We start from the raw sequence: 18,455 nt of genomic DNA, 5'->3' as shown, positions 1-18,455 counted from the left end.
TAATCTCTGTGACTGAAACATTCTCCCTGAATCTGCCCAAAACTTTAAAGATTATTGCACAACGAAAGATATTGCACAAATCTGTGGTTGTAAGCATTTTGACTGAATAGGGAAATTTTGACCAAAACTTAATTACGATCCAAGATTTTGTTTCAGAAACATTTTCAGAAAAACTGGAAAAAAAACTTTACAATTATGTCTCCAATTAAACTATAAAACAGAGAGATTTCAATTTTTTTCAATGAAAACGAAATATAAAAATAAAACGTTTAATAAGTTTTGACACCTAAAATAAACCCAAAATGTTGTTTGTCTCTAATGGGCTTGAATCGCACAGTTCATGTAGACTGCTTGAAAGGCTAACTGACTACTATTTATTAAACATTCAAATTCTGCTTATAAGTTAAATGACAGTCCAACATTTCAGTTACTTTTAAATAGAAAACCCTAAGAAAATTTACAAATATGCTAACAATGAACTCCTAAAGAAGTCTGTGTCAGTTAAAAAAATGAACAAGCATTAAAAAAAAACTTTCCAGAACTTTTTTCAAAGAAAAGCAAAGTGCAGTATAAAAAAAGCAGAAGTAAAGCCGTGAAATTTGGTCAAACCTAATAAGAACAGAAAATAAAGTAATTAACTTCATACAGACAGAAATTACCACAAGTAGAAGTCGGTCAAAACACATTTGAAATTTTTTTTTGTTGTCATTAAAATATCAAAAACTGCTCAGACTTCCAAAACTTTTTACTTTTTTATATCATTACATTGTAAACAATCTGTCTAGTTTTATTTATCTTTATCCTAAGTTTTTTAATTAGATAGGATAAAGAAAGGCTAATTTAGACGAAAGAGTGTACCTCTTAAAATGGTTAAAATAAATTGAAAGTCATGAATGTATTTATTCGAAGATTATATTTTTTTTAACTTGATCAATAATAGTTTTTTTCTCCTTGGTTTTGTTAATGCCCCGACAAACACAAAACGCTCTGTTCAAAACTTGCATTGTTTTCAGTAATAGTACAAATGATACTAATTAACTGAACGTCACGAATGAAATTATTTTTGTGATTTTTCCTTTTTAGTACCCATGATTAGTAGTATGTTTTTCTACTTCTTGCTTTTTTTGCTATTTTAGTAAATACAAAATATTATGTTCGAAATATACATTGTTTGTTGTAAAGCATGAATACCCTGTTCTTTAAAAGGCTCAAATATAGAGGGTTTATCGACTTTTATTTCCAGCAATTTCTTTAAGTCTGATTGGATTATCTATTTTATTTCCTTTCGTTTTAGGTCTCATTTATTCATTCATAATTAGTTTCTGTTCGTTTCTGTTTAGTTTCTGTGCTGTTAAAAATTGTTCGAAAGAATATGAAGATAACTTTAGAACTAAGATTCAGAAACTTATTTTTAGAACAGTTGTTGAATATGACCTTGAAAAATGACTTCTTCAAATTCTTGAACAAAATATGCTAGGTGTTGACCAAAGGAATTGTCTGAGGTTAGTTTTAAGCGCTCATATGAGTCACTTTACTTAAGAGAAAAAGCTCTAAAATTGTGGTCTCAACATCTAGATAAATAGCTCTCCTTTTTTGGCATAATAGAGATTTCAACCACTTCCCTCCTTAAAAGCTTGGGGTAGACTGGCATATCCACTTTAATACCGATTTTTTATTTCTCTAATAAATTCCTGTTTTGAGGAGTTTGACCCTTCCCTCGAAATGAGTTTCAGCATACGCTTCTTGATTGAAAAAAATAGATGGATGGGTCATTAGTAGAAGTATTAGTAGAATAAGATCTTGATTTTTAGTTGCTTGAGCATTTTTTCGTATGGATATATTAATTAGTAGAGGTCCTGCTTACAAGCTTAGTCGACATATTGGGGCTAAAAGCAGCCCCTAAACTGGGAGAATAATATGCAAAGATTAGTGCTTTTATTATAGCAACGAACAACCTTTTACAAAGGGTCTGGATAAATTTAGCCGTGTTTGGGAGGTAATTGCCTTCAAGTAATTGTTGTTAGTAGCCATACTTGCACGCTGAGGGATGGTCATATCCATCAAGACATTGATTCGTAGTGCTGCCTCCAGCATTAAGAAAGCTGGGAGAAGAAAGCGATGGTCAAAAATGCAGTTATTTCATGTCCCATTCCCCCCAGGGTTTGGCCTGTGTGCATGTATAGTAGTGCGATTAGACCTGTATGGCCAGTAGTAGTACCATGATGAATTGCACCAGCCAAAATTACGTCTTGCTAATTATTAATCTAGATAATCAAAAATTAAAAAGAATCTTACATTTTCTTGTAGTTGGTAGTCAATTTACCTCTGATGCATAGTACCCCAGTCAAGATCGACTCAGCTTTCCAGTTTGTTCCTGTTAGGATCAATTCGAAAGAATTTAAGCTAAACGAAAGGGGTATGAAGAAGGATAGAAGAGCCAGCGGCATTTCTGCAAGGCTAGATTCGTAAATTCTAGATAGATTCTCATGGAACTAAAGGAAAGAGTATCATGGACTAGCGGCAAATAGATACTTAAATGAAGCTGACAACCCGAATTAAGAACAAAAAGTAATTGATTTACAAAAAAATAGTAATCACGCTGTTCTTCTATAGTTGTATTTCCTTCAACAAGCTGTTGCTTGAAAGAACCATTTTTTTTATTCTTTTAGTTTCAGATACTATCAATGGTGATGATGTTGACAACCTCCAAAGTACGTCAAACAGCAAAAATGTAAGTCTTTGTCTGATCATGATTGCAGCACTAGCTGAAGCCTAGTAAAAGAGCGAGCCACCGGAGACAGTAACCAAAAGTTGAAAAAATCGCTCTTAAAAAAAACTGCTTATTTAGAAAATTGCCAAGAATGGTAACTATTATTTTGGTTAATCTTAAAAGTAAAAGTTTATTGCAAAAACAAATTAATGGTGATTTCAAATTGAGCCCAAAACCACTCGTAAATAGTCCCAAAAAAAAAAAAAAATGCATCGTCAGAATTAGCAACGTTGAAAATAGTGTATGAAGTAATTACAGTCCTCCAACTTGAACAACAAGGAAAATCACTTTTTGTTGCATTGGTAGCAGATACTGTCTGCTACAAATGTTTCTTTTCAGGGCTAATGGAATATCAGAACATCATAGAACGATGTTTACTGGCTCATTTAAAAGCTATTTGTCATATCTACGTGCTTTTTACAAATTCCGCCATCTGCAAGTGCCAAATGGCACTAATAATAGCACTTTTTGTGCTTTTTCTCAATGGGGAGGGGCTATCGGCCTACCAGAACTTCATAGACTGATGTTTAATAGCTATTGCCCATATCTACACGCTTTCTATAAATTCCACCACATGCGAATGGCACTAAAACAGCACTTTTGGTGCCATGTATCTGGTGGAAAACCTGAGGCTAGTGGGCTACCAGAACCTCTTAGAGAGATGTTTAATACAACTTCTACTCCTAACAACTCACCGCAGCACAAAGCAGCATGAGGCCAACAGAGCTACGCACGCTTTTCCTCCATCTGTCATTCTTCTTCTGCAGAACCTGCTCCAGCCATTTTAATCTTACCCTCATTATAGCCCAAGAAAGCGGGATTCAACCACACTTTTCGTACAGCATACTGTTTGAAATACGGTCTTTCAGTTGAGTACCCAAAGCAAATTGTGGGCTATTTCTCTGGAAAATATCTTGCAAATTTCCTCCGTGTTTCGGAGCGCCCATGCTTCAGACACCCATATTTGACCACTGTCATCATTTGTAGCTTCCAATATTCTAATCTTGGTTTGGACACTTATTCTCCTGTTCTTCCAAACATTTTCAAACTGTGAAAAAACACCCTGAGTCTTGGTTATTCTATCTTTAACATCTTCACTGCTCTCACCGACTTTACTAATAATACTGCCAAGGTGTTAAGCTGTCAACTTGATCGATCTTGTCATTACTCGACGTCACCTTTTCATCTTCACTTATTCCTAGCCCTAGCGACTCAACATAAGTTTTCAAACCTTTTCTAGCACCCTGAACTCGCAAAGGTCTAAATGTTTATTCATTTACTCACACTTTCATCCAAAATGCTTAAATCATCAGCCTAATCTAAGTCCAAGAGAGTTCTACTTCCCTATGTGATTCCGTGTTCGCCTATTGCCTTTCCTGTGCTCCTTAAGACAAAGTTCATCTTATCTTATCTCAATTATTAATCTAAGAGCAAAAATTTAGTCAATACATCCAACCAAATTTAGGGTAAAGGTCAGCTATAATTTTTATAGTTTTTTGCAGGTCGTTTTAAATTTCCCACATTTTGTTAAGCAACGCTGAAAGTCTTAATTTTGAAAAACTTAATGAATTAGACTCCTTTTCTAAAATATATAGATCAGACATAATCGCTATTACTGAAGTACACGCTCAAAATACACACATGTTAAAAATGAATAATTTCACCCAGTTTATTAAACTCAGACCGAAACCCACCCTCTGGATAAGAAAGGGGGTAGAATTCTTTTCTTTGTCCGTAATGATTTTTATCCTTCAGAAATTTTAGTTCCTTGTCTTGCTCCCTTTGCTGAAATTTTGTGGGTTTGTGTTCGACCTAAGGTCTTGCCACGTCCTTTCAATTTGATTGTCCTGTGTTGTTTTTACTACTCTTCTGGGCAGAGAGCGGCTGAAAAATTAATTTTATTGAAAAATTGCGTGGCAGTGCTGACTATGTACTATCTAAATACCCAAATGCTGGAATTTTCCTCTTAGGTGATGCATATGAATTAAAACTTGAGTCTACATGTAATACTTTTAGTCTAAAACAAATTGTAAAAGTCCCTACTACCAAAGGCAATTCTACTCTTGATTTAATATGCATCAATATGTCAAATTTCTACAGACGGGTCACCATTCTTCCCCTTCTCGGAGGTAGTTACCACTTTAGCCTACTCCTATCTCCACTAGCTACAGTTAAACATTCCTTTACTATTACTGAAACCGTCTTTAGACCTCTAATTGACTCAGGACTCAATTGACAAAGCCAATTGGGGGACAGAGCCAATTGACTAATTGGCTTGGATAATCTTGGATCACTAGTGAAAATTGGTCCCCTGTGTACCAAACAAATGATGTCGACTTCAAGGCATTGTCCCTCCAAAATTTATTGAGGAGTAATTATGAAGCCCATTTTCCGGTGAAAAAAATTAATATATGCTCTACCGATAAACCTTACATTACTGCGACTTTTCAAAAACTAATGAGGAAAAAAATCAATTTGTTCAAGCAAGGACATATCACACAGGCTAATGATCTAGGAAAGTTTCTGAAGAGAAAATTGTGAAAGGCAGCTTCTGAGTATTACAATAGTAAGGCTAAGGATTTGTATTCTAACAAGCCCAAAAAATGGTACAAGAAAATTAAAGAGATTTGCGGAAAAAACCCTGTTGAAGTTAATTTTCATCTCCCTGAGCCCCCTTACAAGATAGCCAACTATTTGAACCTGCATCTTGCGTCCATAGTACAAAGTCTCCCCCCTTCACTGGCTCAGGTCAAACTATTCCTCCCTCCAACTCTTTCCCCCAAATTTCTCCCTCTGATGTTATAAATAAAATCCGAAAGCTCAAAAAATCAAGTACTTGCCCATTAGACATCCCAATTGACTTGATTAAAAAGGAAACTAGAACTTTTAATTTTTTTACAAATGTTTTTATTAGTAAGAGATATACGTAATTTATAAATTAGCCTACGCAACGAACTTTTGTATTCTCATATTTTTATTACATATATGAGGGGGTTCACCCCCTCGTCAGTACCTCGCTCTTTACACCAAAGCTTAAATTTTGTCCCAATTCATTAAGAATGACCCCTGAATCACAAAAGCCGTAGAATAAATAGTTGAAATTACTAAAAATACTTTAGCGTAAAGAGCGAAGTATTAGAAGGAGGTGCCCCCCTCATATGCGTAATAATTTCTGTTCGTTTTAAGTTTTAATGCTGCTCCTTACTTCAGTTGAAAAAAATTTTTCATATTTATTTTTTCATTGTTTTTTTTTTTAAATAATGCTAGAAAATCCTGAGCTCCCTTCATGGAAATTTTCTTCTCCCATGACAAATTCCGATTCCCCCAACATGTCCCCGATGCTAAGTTCCCCCAACATGTCCCCCTCTTCTCAACCCCTCCCCCCAACCAAAAATACCCCTGAAAACGTCTCTACACTTCCCAATAATCATTAATATATGTAAGCACTGGTCATAGTTTGTAACTTGTAGCCCCTCCCACGGGGACTGTGGGGGAGTAAGTCGTCCTTAAAGACATAGTTATAAGGTTTTTCGACTACGCTGAATAAAATGGCTATCTCAGAATGTTGATCCGTTGACTTTTGGAAAATAATTAGCGTGGGAGGGGGCCTAGGTGCCCTCCCAATTTTTTTGGTCACTTAAAAAGGGCACTAGAACTTTTCATTTCCATTAGAACGAGCGCTATCGCAACATTCTAGGACCACTGGGTCGATACGATCACCCCTGAAAAAAAAAACAAAAAAACAAACAAACACGCATCCGTGATCTGCCTTCTGGCAAAAAAATACAAAATTCCACATTTTTGTAGATAGGAGCTTGAAACTTCTATAATAAGGTTCTCTGATATGCTCAACTTGATGGTGTGATTTTGTCAAGGTTATATCACTTTTAGGGGGTGTTTCCCCCTATTTTCTAAAATAAGGCAAATTTTCTCTGGCTCGTAACTTTTGATGGGTAAGACTAAACTTGATGAAACTTATATATTTAAAACCAGCATTAAAATGCGATTCTTTTGATGTAGCTATTTGTATCAAAATACCATTTTTTAGATTTTTGGTTACTATTGAGCCGGGTCGCTCCTTTCTACAGTTCGTCACCACGAACTGTTTGATTAGCTTGAAAAAAGTTTTTCTAAGGGAAGCAAAGAGCGAAGAAGAAACTTAAAACGAACAAATATTATTGCTTTGCAATCTATCAAACACGCATCCATAAAACTATTACAAATATACCAGCTAATTTTATTTCTTTATGTTTCTAGGATTATACAAAAATAGCACTTTACTAAAAACACAAAAGCTAGGTATAAAAAACGAGAATACTGAATTAGGAGCACAAGTGAGGACGTAGCTTGACGACAACTAACTAATATATAAAGCTTTACATAGTCTTACAACAGCTGTGATATCAGTAACTTTCAGCATAAGATTATCTTAAAAACATAAGCATAAAAATTAATACTTTTTAATAATCGCAAAGTCATTGAACAGCATACACAAATAACGGATTGATTCATCACATTTTGGTCTTTCCAGCTATAATACCAATAGTGAGTAATATACGATTTTAAATTGTAGGAATTACTCTTGCCCGTTTTAATTTAAAATTAATGTAAAAGCAAAACTGAAATTATGTTTTTATTTTAGGGGGGCTTCACATTCGGTATGAATTTCTGTTCATTTCTGTTTTATTATTGCTCTTAACTTTTAGTTATTGTTTGTTTTGTTTTTTATCGTTTTTCATATATTTCCGAGAAATTTGTGCTACACAAAATGATATACACGATTTTGAAGGTGGACATCCTCGACCATGAGGAAACTGTTTTTCTAAAGAAGATTGTCAAGGTTTTCAAAACCTGAAAAAAAATTCGTTTCTCTAACTTATTTAACTAAAAATGCCCCCCCCCCCCGCTAAACACCAACAAACTTCTGACATACAAGGGTTGAATAGCAATAAACATGAAAAAGTTGGAATATAATCTGCCAACAGGAAAAATATCACAGAAAAAAATGGAAGTAGGTTTTTAATACTATGATTTCTCTATATACACTACAAATAGTTTTATCCTGTCTATTAAATAGTATATTAATTAAATAGATAAAATTATAAATTTTACAATTATAAAGTATAAAGTTTATTGATATCTTAAAAATCATTTTGCCAGCCTCGACTTCGACTGACCGTGTTAAAGACAAAGAGTTCATAGCGAATTCTTCCAAATAATAAATTGACATTGAAAATATATAAAATTTAACAGATGGTAGAATTTTTAAAAACCCCATTCAATAGCTTTTGAATGAGCCAATAAACATCTCTTTATGGTGGTGTGGTAGCCTGCTGGTGAGCAGACGATTTATTAAACTTACTAAGGGGGCTGGGAGAGGGATTATATAGGAAGGGTTCTCGTAAACCACCAGTTGAGGGTTTTGGACCAAATAATTACAATCGTGCTGTTTTATACTTCAAAGCTTTTCTACTTCAGAAGTATCACCAAAAATGCCATTTTTAGTGATATATGGTACTTAAGGATGGTAGAATTGATAAAAACCACTTAGACATGAGCAATAGCTTTCGAATGAGCAATTAAACGTCTAGTGCTCAGTAGTACTACTGCTGAGTCTACTACTCAGTAGGGGCCTCCCCCCAGTCATTCAGCGCATCCTAAGGTGGTGGGTAGGGGAACGCCATACATATATGTTGGATACCTCCATAGGAGGCATGGACCAAGGGAGACCTTGTCCCTAGGGTCCATAAATATATATGGACCCTAAATATAATATATATAAATATATAAGTTTCATCAAGTTTAGTCTTACCCATCAAAAGTTACGAGCCTGAGAAAATTTGCCTTATTTTAGAAAATAGGGGGAAACACCCCCTAAAAGTGATATAACCTTGACAAAAATCACACCATCAAGTTGAGCATATCAGAGAACCTTATTATAGAAGTTTCAAGCTCCTATCTACAAAAATGTGGAATTTTGTATTTTTTTGCCAGAAGGCAGATCACGGATGCGTGTTTATTTGTTTGTTTTTTTGTTTTTTTTTTCAGGGGTGATCGTATCGACCCAGTGGTCCTAGAATGTTGCGATAGCGCTCGTTCTAATGGAAATGAAAAGTTCTAGTGCCCTTTTTAAGTGACCAAAAAAATTGGGAGGGCACCTAGGCCCCCTCCCACGCTAATTATTTTCCAAAAGTCAACGGATCAACATTCTGAGATAGCCATTTTATTCAGCGTAGTCGAAAAACCTTATAACTATGTCTTTAAGGACGACTTACTCCCCCACAGTCCCCGTGGGAGGGGCTACAAGTTACAAACTATGACCAGTGCTTATATATATTAATGATTATTGGGAAGTGTAGAGACGTTTTCAGGGGTATTTTTGGTTGGGGGGAGGGGTTGAGAAGAGGGGGACATGTTGGGGGAACTTAGCATCGGGGACATGTTGGGGGAATCGGAATTTGTCATGGGAGAAGAAAATTTCCATGAAGGGAGCTCAGGATTTTCTAGCATTATTTAAAAAAAAAAAAAAACAATGAAAAAATAAATATGAAAAAATTTTTTCAACTGAAGTAAGGAGCAGCATTAAAACTTAAAACGAACAGAAATTATTACGCATATGAGGGGGCACCTCCTTCTAATACTTCGCTCTTTACGCTAAAGTATTTTTAGTAATTTCAACTATTTATTCTACGGCTTTTGTAATTCAGGGGTCATTCTTAATGAATTGGGACAAAATTTAAGCTTTGGTGTAAAGAGCGAGGTACTGACGAGGGGGTGAACCCCCTCATATATGTAATAAAAATATGAGAATACAAAAGTTCGTTGCGTAGGCTAATTTATAAATTACGTATATCTCTTACTAATAAAAACATTTGTAAAAAAATTAAAAGTTCTAGTTTCCTTTTTAAGTAACCAAAAATGAGAGGGCAACTAGGCTTCCTCCCCCACTCCTTTTTTTTCTCAAAATTATTCGATTAAAACTATGAGAAAGCCATTTAGCCAAAAAAGATAAATATGCAAATTTTGTTTTAATTATTCCTCTGGGGAGAGCCAAAATCAAAACATGCATTGATTCATAAACGTCAGATATTAAATATAAAAAAAAAACAAGTTTTTTTAACTGAAAGTAAGGAGCGACATTAAAACTTGAAACGAACAGAAATTACTTTGTATATGAAAGGAGCTGCTTCCTCATCAACGTCCCACTCTTTACGCTAAAGTTTTTTACTGTTTTAAAAAGTAGAGTTGAGAGAAAGAGTCAAACTGTTCGTTTGAAGTTTTAATGTCGCTCCTTAGTTTCAGTTAAAAAAAAAAACTTTTTTTTTTTATTTAATTTAATGTATAAGCTGACCCAAAAGTGGCTTTACTTGGAGGAAAAACCATGACTTTTGTATCTTCCAATGACATTTCCGTTTTGAATGGCACATAGCCAGGATGGCTACGTGCCATCCTTTTTTGAAATTAACTTGCTTACCCGTAAAAGAAGTACTGTAAGACGAAAAAATAGCACTGTCTTCAATAACTTCCCGTTTGTATCGTACAAAATGTTCATGGTGGTACCAAAATAGAGGGAAGAAATAGAAAGTTTCGGGTGATAGTTGCCCTTTTTTCGTAACATACTAACTGCAACGGAAATCTTCCATGCAACCCTGTACATAGCTGAAAATATTCACGAAAGTTATTTTTCTTTCTTTAACTTTAAGTTAATAAGTTAAATAAGTTTTCACTTTCTTTAAGTGAAATCATAATTCTGTATTTTCGAAAAATATACTACAAAAAGTACAAGTAAACTACCTATGGTAACCCATTGCATAGGAAATTATACTTATATGTCCTCGTCAGAGCTTTAACTCTCCCTAGGCCTTTACATCAATGGCATAATTTCGTCAACATCCTGGGGGCAGGGTCGAAATTGGAGCCAATTTTCCCAAATCAAGTGAAAATGACGGTGAAAACTGAAAAACGAATCGTATATTACGATGAAGGCAAAGATATACTAAAGAAAACTGACCTGTTTCTCTGGATACTTGAATTATGCATGCTTATCTTAATTTTCACAAGACTTTTTTACAGAAATTAAGTTTCAGCTCCGGGGGGCAAACTGGGGTCTGGCGGGCAGTTGCCCTCCCTGCTGCCCCATAAAAAATTACACCCCTGCTTTACATTGGCAAACACTCCACTAGTTTGGAAAAGAAAGACAAATTTCATGTTTTGTCAGTTCAGTAAAGCAATTTTTGGCACATTCTCTTTTGTTTTTTTTGAATTTTAAATTTTAAGCGAGATTAACTTAAAATATTCCATGTTTTCATTGATGGAGGTAGTTTTTAATGAATAAATGTTTTAAACAATATTTCTGGTCATAATATTTTTTATTATTATTATGGGAATTCAATAACCAGGCTTGTACAAATAAGATGGATGGTATCCTAGCTAAGCCTGATTCGATTTAGGGAAGGAGACAAGCAAGGGTAATAGATTGTCAGCATTTTTAGGTACAATAGTCTAATTACAATCCATCTAATTTTTATGGCCTATCTAAATGGGACAGTCTAATTTCTATCACCTATATCGGGAAACATAGGGAAAGTCTTTACATTGGGAAAGTCTATGAAAATGTTTCAAATGAACTTGTCCTTTTCTATATTTTTTTTATGTGCTTATATTTTTGTTGTATGTTCCTTTTTTTATTGTATGTGATTTATAAGTGTTTTATCTTTGTTTTGTTGCCCCATTACAAGCTAAGCCTCTTGGGCTTCGTAATTACTTTACATTTTGTAATTGTTGTTTTTTAGTATTAATAAATTGATCGACTGATTGATTGACCTTTTAGGCGACCGCCAATATTGATTCTGCCTGAAGCGTTCAACGCTTGACTGCTTAATGGCCCCAATATCAGGGGTGGTTGAACTTCTTGTGAAAGGATACGACATCAAATTATTGTCATTCGGCACTATTAAAGCTTTCAGGAGAGTTTTGCACTCTTTGCAATACTCTGCACAGAGTACTTTACTGTGAAGCGTAAACTTTACGCTTTTCTTTACATAAATGACATGGAAGATAACCTTTCACTTTGTCAATGGCACAGCAACACATATAGTCATCTCAAAACTTGAAGACCCAGTCAAAGCCTCCTTGCTGCTATAGACTGATCTTTCGGAAATTGAAAATAAGTCCGATGTCGGAAAATGCCACGCATACACCTTAACTTCATCTTCATGAACGAAGCTATGAAGAAAGTCGACGAGCTTCTTCTCCTTGGAATTCAGTTGTCCACAGGTCTCTTTTCGAAAACCCATCTATAATCTAGTTATAATTTGGTGTTAATTTATGTGAAGAGATACTTAAATTCATGTTTCTCAGATTATCAAGGCTTCTTCTCAAGATCGTATTCAACCGGGGGGATGCTGGGTTTGCCCCGCCCCTTAAAATTTCTATCTGATCTTTAAAAAAATGCATATAAACAAATTGTTGATATGTTTTACAACAGATTTGTTTTTCATAAGACCCCATGCAAGAAAATGCTCGATACGCCCTTGATTTTTCTACTACCTTGCCATCTCAATCCACTATAAAGCTGCTGGATGCCAAACATAACTGTCAAGTTTTCACGACCTAATAACTTTAAAAAATTGATCTTTAACACTCTCCCATTGTGGTTCATCTTATAGATAAAAAAAATCGTAACTTATTCAGTTTATTAAGGCTGTTGCTACAAAGTGCTGATAATAAAAAAAATAAAATGTTTTTAAAGAAACTCAGAATTGGTCCACCTATATGCTTAAAAACATTAATTTTAGTAACTGATGAAAAAATTATGCTCAAGCGTGTCCTGAAATTGTTTGAAATTATATTTTTGATGTGACAGGTTTTTCTCTTATTTTATCTATTTATTTTTGTTTACAGATGATCAACATTCTCAGGGATTTCTCAATCCTGCAAAGTTTGGAGGCGAATAGAGAGTTAGAAATTGTATGCCAGAGCGGAAAAAAAGAATGAACTTAAAACTTTGAAAGAAATTTTTATAACTTACATAAATATGTAAGTTGTTTTAAATTAATCTTAAATATATGAGAGTTGTTTATTCGTCGTTCCTTGTTTGATGGTTTTAGGACAATTTGAAAAATATGCTTGTTAGAGACTATTTAAAAAATTACTTGTGAATGAATGAATCAATACGTATGTCAGAAGCAACATTTCAGGTAACTCTTAAAGTATTAAATAAAAAAACAAGTTTTTTTAACTGAAAGTAAGGAGCGACATTAAAACTGAAAACGCACAGAAATTACTTCGTATATGAAAGAGGCTGCTTCCTCATCAACGCCCCGCTCTTTACGCTAAAGTTTTTTACTGTTTCAAAAAGAAGAATTGAGAGAAAGAGTCAAACTTTAGCGTAAAGAGCGGGGCGTTGATGAGGAAGCAGCCTCTTTCATATACGAAGTAATTTCTGTGCGTTTTCAGTTTTAATGTCGCTCCTTACTTTCAGTTAAAAAAACTTGTTTTTTTTATTTAATTTCTGAACGTTTTTGAATCAATGCATGTTTTGATTTTGGCTCTCCGCAGAGGAATAATCAAAACGAAATTTGTATATTTTTTTTTTTGGCTCAATGGCTTTCTCATAATTTTGATCGAATGATTTTGAGACAAAAAGAGCGGGGGACGAAGCCTAGTTGCCCCCCGATTTTTTGGTTAATTAAAAAGGAAACTAGAACTTTTAATTTTTTACGAATCTTTTTATTGGTAAAAGATTTACGTAACTTATAAATTAGCTTACGTAAAGAACTTTTGTATTCTCATGTTTTTATTACATATATGAGGGGATTCTCCCCATCGTCAGTACCTCGCTCTTTACACTAAAGCTTAAATTTTATCCCAATTCATTAAGAATGACCCCCTGAATCACAAAAGCCGTAGAATAAGTAGTTGAAATTACTGAAAATACTTTAGCGTAAAGAGCGAGGTATTAGAAGGAGATGAGCCCCTCATATGGGTAATCATTTCTGTTTGTTTTAAGTTTTATTGCTGTTCCTTACTTCCAGCTGAAAAAGCTTTTTCACTTTTATTTTTTAATTGTTTTTTTTTTAAATAATGCTAGTAAATCCTGCTCTCCCTTCATGGAAATTTTCTTCTCCCATTACAAATTCTCGAAGGAAAGTTCCCCCAGCATATCCCCCTCTTCTCAACCCCTCCCCCAAACCAAAAAAATCCTCCTGAAAACGCCTGTATACTTCCCAATAACCATTACTATATGTAAGCACAGGTCAAAGTTTGTAACTTGTTGCCCCTCCCACGGGGACTGTGGGGGAGTAAGTCGTCCCCAAAGACATAGTTATAAGTTTTTTCGACTACGCTGAATAAAATGGCTATCTCAGAATTTTGATCCGTTGACTTTGGGAAAATAATTAGCGTGGGAGGGGGCCTAGGTGCCCTCCAATTTTTTTGGTCACTTAAAAAGGGCACTAGAACTTTTCATTTCCGTTAGAATGAGCCCTCTTGCAACATTCTAGTACAACTGGGTCGATACGATCACCCCTGGGAAAAAGAAAAAACAAAACAAAAAAAAAACAAATAAACACGCATCCGTGATCTGCCTTCTGGCAAAAAATGCAAAATTCCACATTTTTGTAGATAGGAGCTCGAAACTTCTACAGTAGGGTTCTCTGATACGCTGAATCTGATGGTGTGATTTTCGTTAAGATTCTATGACTTTTAGAGGGCGTTTCCCCCTATTTTCTAAAATAACGCAAATTTTCTCAGGCTCGTAACTTTTGATGGGTAAGACTAAACTTGATGAAACTTATATATTTAAAACCAGCATTAAAATTCGATTCTTTTGATGTAGCTATTGGTACCAAAATTCCATTTTTTAGAGTTTTGTTTACTATTGAGCCGGGTCGCTCCTTACTACAGTTCGTTACCACGAACTGTTTGATTTCACTTGTGAATTTTAAGAGAGAATTTACCCCTTCCATATAAAATGACTCAGCGAAACAATATTAAATTAGAAACTTGAGGCTCTTTACTCTAGGCAACACTAGAGTGTTTTTTTCTGATAAGCAAGTAATAAAGCTCGAAATTTATTTAGGGGGAATGGCATTGAGGTTCCTGACTACAGTTTAGGGGGGCGGGAGGTAGCGATTCTACAGATCCTATTGCTGATTTTCTTCTGTGATACTTCTGTAGTAGTTACCATTAAGAAATCGCTTTTGAGTAAATTATTTGCTTTTTGTTCTACAGAGCTTATTAGGCTGCATTTTGTATAGTTAAAGCTAACAATACGTTTGGTTGCATTCAAAAGTCGTTACGGTTTACAAATTTGTTTATTTGTCTGTAAGAAATTGATTTTGTTGTTCCAACAGCATATAATAAGGCCCAAAAATTATGTTTATTCGGTAAGTTATTGCAATATAATGCAAAAGGTTCTGCTGAACGTGAAGTTAGAATCCTGTTAGCGGAGAAATAATTTTCCATGCGTACATCGTGTCCCTTTGTTCAGCCAAGGTTGAATACAAAAAATCAGACTTGTTTTTTAACAGATAATAATCAGCATTTGAGAAAATTTACTTTTAGGAACGGAGTATTGTATTTTACGACTTTCAAAAATAGCCTCAACTGGGGAGACATGTAGTCAGAGCCACAAGTAGTTACAGTCCTGGTCGAAAATGGTTAAAGTCAAAGTTACAAGCAGTCTCACTTGACAATAGCCGCAGTTTGTCGTAGTTGCATTTGCAAGTAATCACAGTTGCCTTCAGCAATCAGCAGGCACATAGCACGTTTTGATTTTGTTTAACATCATCCCCCCTTCCCAACATTTTTTGAAAGTATGACACTCATATAACTGTGGCTGCACAAACAGGAATTCAGCTGTTGAGTCGTATTAGTTCTTGTTTGGAGTTTGTACAAAATTGGATGAAGCTTAATAAGTTAAATTTGAATTATAGTAAATCTTGCTTTTTATTGTATAGTAGGTGCTCAAATTATTACCCTTGGATATACAGACTTAATATTGCTGATATGAGTATTTTAAGAATAAATTGTACAAAATATCTAGGAGTTTTGATTGATGAATGTCTCAGTTTTAGAGAACATATAGATTATATTAGTCTTAAACTCGCTAGGAATGTTGGCATTTTAAGAAAGAGATATGTTAAGAACACTGTATTATTCCTTAATTCATCCTTATCTGCTATATTGTTGTAATGTTTGGGGAAGTAAATTTCCTTCTCATCTCCATCATATTCGAGTTTTGCAAAATAAAGCGCTTCGAGTGTTATGTGGTGTAGGTTTTAAAGACTTGGTACAAAAGAGGTATATCGATTGCAAAATATTGCCTTTAGCAGGACTTATTACTTTTTATCGAAGCCTGTTTATGTGTAAATATTTTCAAAATTGTTTACCAATATGTTTTAAAAGTATGTTTGAATTAGGAAGTGATATTCATACACATTCTACAAGATAGTCCGATATAATTCGTCGTCCGCTTGGTATTACCCGTAGATCTCAATTTTCTATTGGGCATCTAGGACCCCATGCATGGAATTGTTTACCAACGACTTTGAGTAAAATGGATAATTTTCTTGAATTTCGGAGGAAATTAAAGCTATTTTTGCCTTAATATTTATGGTTTTGATAGTTGAGTGGACCTCAAGTGGAGCCAAGATGTTGGCTTTGTTTTAGGCGATACTGGCCAGGTGGTTTTAGTTTCTTTTTGTTTTGTCTTTTTTGAAGTGTAATTCCGTATCGATTGAAATGCAGGGTAATTGAATTTTTTTTTTCTTCTTTTCTTTTCTTTTTTCTTTTTCTTTTCTTTTTTATTTTCTTCTTCTTTTTCGTATTGTTTTTATCTGTATGTGTATTGGGGTTGTAAGCCCAAACAAGCTTTGCTTCGGGCCATTTGATTGTTTTGTTTTGTTATTTATATTAATAAATCCATCTTTCTCTCTCTCTCTCTCAAGAACTTTTCAGAGACTGGTAAGTTGTATTTGAAAATCGTTACAGTATACAAGATCATCTTTTAATCTATATATATAAAAATAAGTTTTCTGTGTGTGTGTCGAGTGACGTCATGTTTGTGTGTCGACTGATGTCATGTTTGTCGACTGACGAAATTACAGACCGGGACATCGGGACACAAATGACGACCGGGACACCGGGACATAGGAAATATAAATGACGACCGGGACACTCAAAGAGAAAGCGACCAGGACACAAATGACGACCGGGACACAGGGAATATAAATGACAACCAGGACATAAGTAAAAGAAAAACTAAAAAAACTTAAAAAAAAAGGTAAAAACTACAAAAAAAAACTAAAAAGAAAAAAAACTAAAAACTAATAAAAAAAGCTAAAAAACTAAAAAAAAACTAAAAAAGAAAACAAAGGAAAAAAACTGAAAAATAAAGGAGCAAAACAAAACTAAAAAAAATAAAAATAAAAAAAAAAGTAAAAAGGTAAAAACTACAAAAAAAAACTAAAAAGAAAAAAGAAAAAAAAAACTAAAAAAACTAAAAAACAAAACTAAAAATAAAAATAAAAATAAAAAAAAACTAAAAAATTAAAAACCAAAAAAAAAATAAAAAGAAAAAAGAGAAAAACACAAAAATTTATTTCATCATATACCAATTCAAAAACGAATGTATATACAGACTGGGACACCGGGACACAAATGACGACCGGGACACAACTACAACGGGGATGTCGGGGGGCACAGGGGGATATATAAATGACGACGGGGACACAGGGAGTGTTCGATTAGCAATCACCATCAACAAAGCCCAAGGGCAATCATTAGAATCATGAGGTATAACTAAAAAAAAAAACTAAAAAAAAGGTAAAAAACTAAAAATAAGACCAATTCAAAAACGAAGGTATATACATACCGGGACACCGGGACACAAATGACGACCGGGACACAGGGAATATAAATGACGACCGGGACACAGGGACACAATTACAGCGGGGACGCCGGGGGGCACAGGAGGATATATAAATGACGACGGCGACGCAGGGAATGGTCGATTAGTAATCACCATCAACAAAGCTCAAGGGTAATCATTAGAATCATGAGGTATAGATCTGAATACGGGTTGTTTTCCCATGGACAATTATATGTTGCATGTTCAAGAGTCGGTAAACCTGACAATCTATTTATATGCACAGACAATGGGACAGCGAAGAATGTTGTATTCGCAAGTTTTACGTAGTTAAAAACATATATATATATATATATATATATATATATATATATATATATATATATATATATTCACAGGTGGGAAACAGGGACACAACTACAATGGCGCGTAACTAATATGGCGCGTAACGACTTACGCGCGTGGGAGGGAGCGCCCCCACCGACTAGGTGTTGGGGTGGCGCAAAGCGCCACCCCAACAGATAGTTATATTATAGTTTTATTTTTTAGGGCTCCTTTAAGGAAGATATAACCCACATGAGGCAGGTTCTAACCAATCGTGTCATGCTTAAACATGTCACATAGCTAAATGATTTTGTCATTTAACCAGGCTGTCTTTTTTAAACATAATTTGTGAACTAAAAAAAAAAAAAAAATGCTTTCAATCTAGTCAGTCAGATGAAGTAAATTGCATATATTGACAGAATATCTTTTATGAAAGTACTTAAATCCCTGTACTGTGTCGAAGAAAATATCCCTAAGCATAATGGGAAT

The 18,455-nt window shown here is 34.5% G+C and overlaps 1 protein-coding gene and 1 long non-coding RNA gene across 7 annotated transcripts in view; both read left to right on the top strand.

The window, feature by feature from the left end:
- The window catches only part of LOC136029134 (uncharacterized), a 28,642-nt gene extending 10,801 nt beyond the window's left edge, over positions 1–17,841 (top strand). Inside the window, exons 2-4 of one of the 5 annotated variants that reach the window (XR_010617983.1) lie at positions 2,676–2,864; positions 12,674–12,808; positions 15,338–17,841. This is a non-coding gene — a long non-coding RNA (uncharacterized LOC136029134). Of the gene's footprint in view, positions 1–2,669; positions 2,865–12,673; positions 12,890–15,337 lie in introns of those variants that run through there. The other 4 variants (XR_010617986.1, XR_010617985.1, XR_010617984.1 and 1 more) reach the window with 4 other exon arrangements.
- LOC136029163 (uncharacterized) overlaps positions 1–18,455 on the top strand; it is a 902,097-nt gene that overhangs the window by 476,362 nt on the left and 407,280 nt on the right. The gene's annotated exons all lie outside the window — the stretch shown is intronic.

This window comes from Artemia franciscana, chromosome 1 (genome assembly GCF_032884065.1).
Source record: "Artemia franciscana chromosome 1, ASM3288406v1, whole genome shotgun sequence".
Taxonomy (NCBI): domain Eukaryota; kingdom Metazoa; phylum Arthropoda; class Branchiopoda; order Anostraca; family Artemiidae; genus Artemia; species Artemia franciscana.
This window is presented reverse-complemented; position numbering and strand designations above follow the sequence as displayed.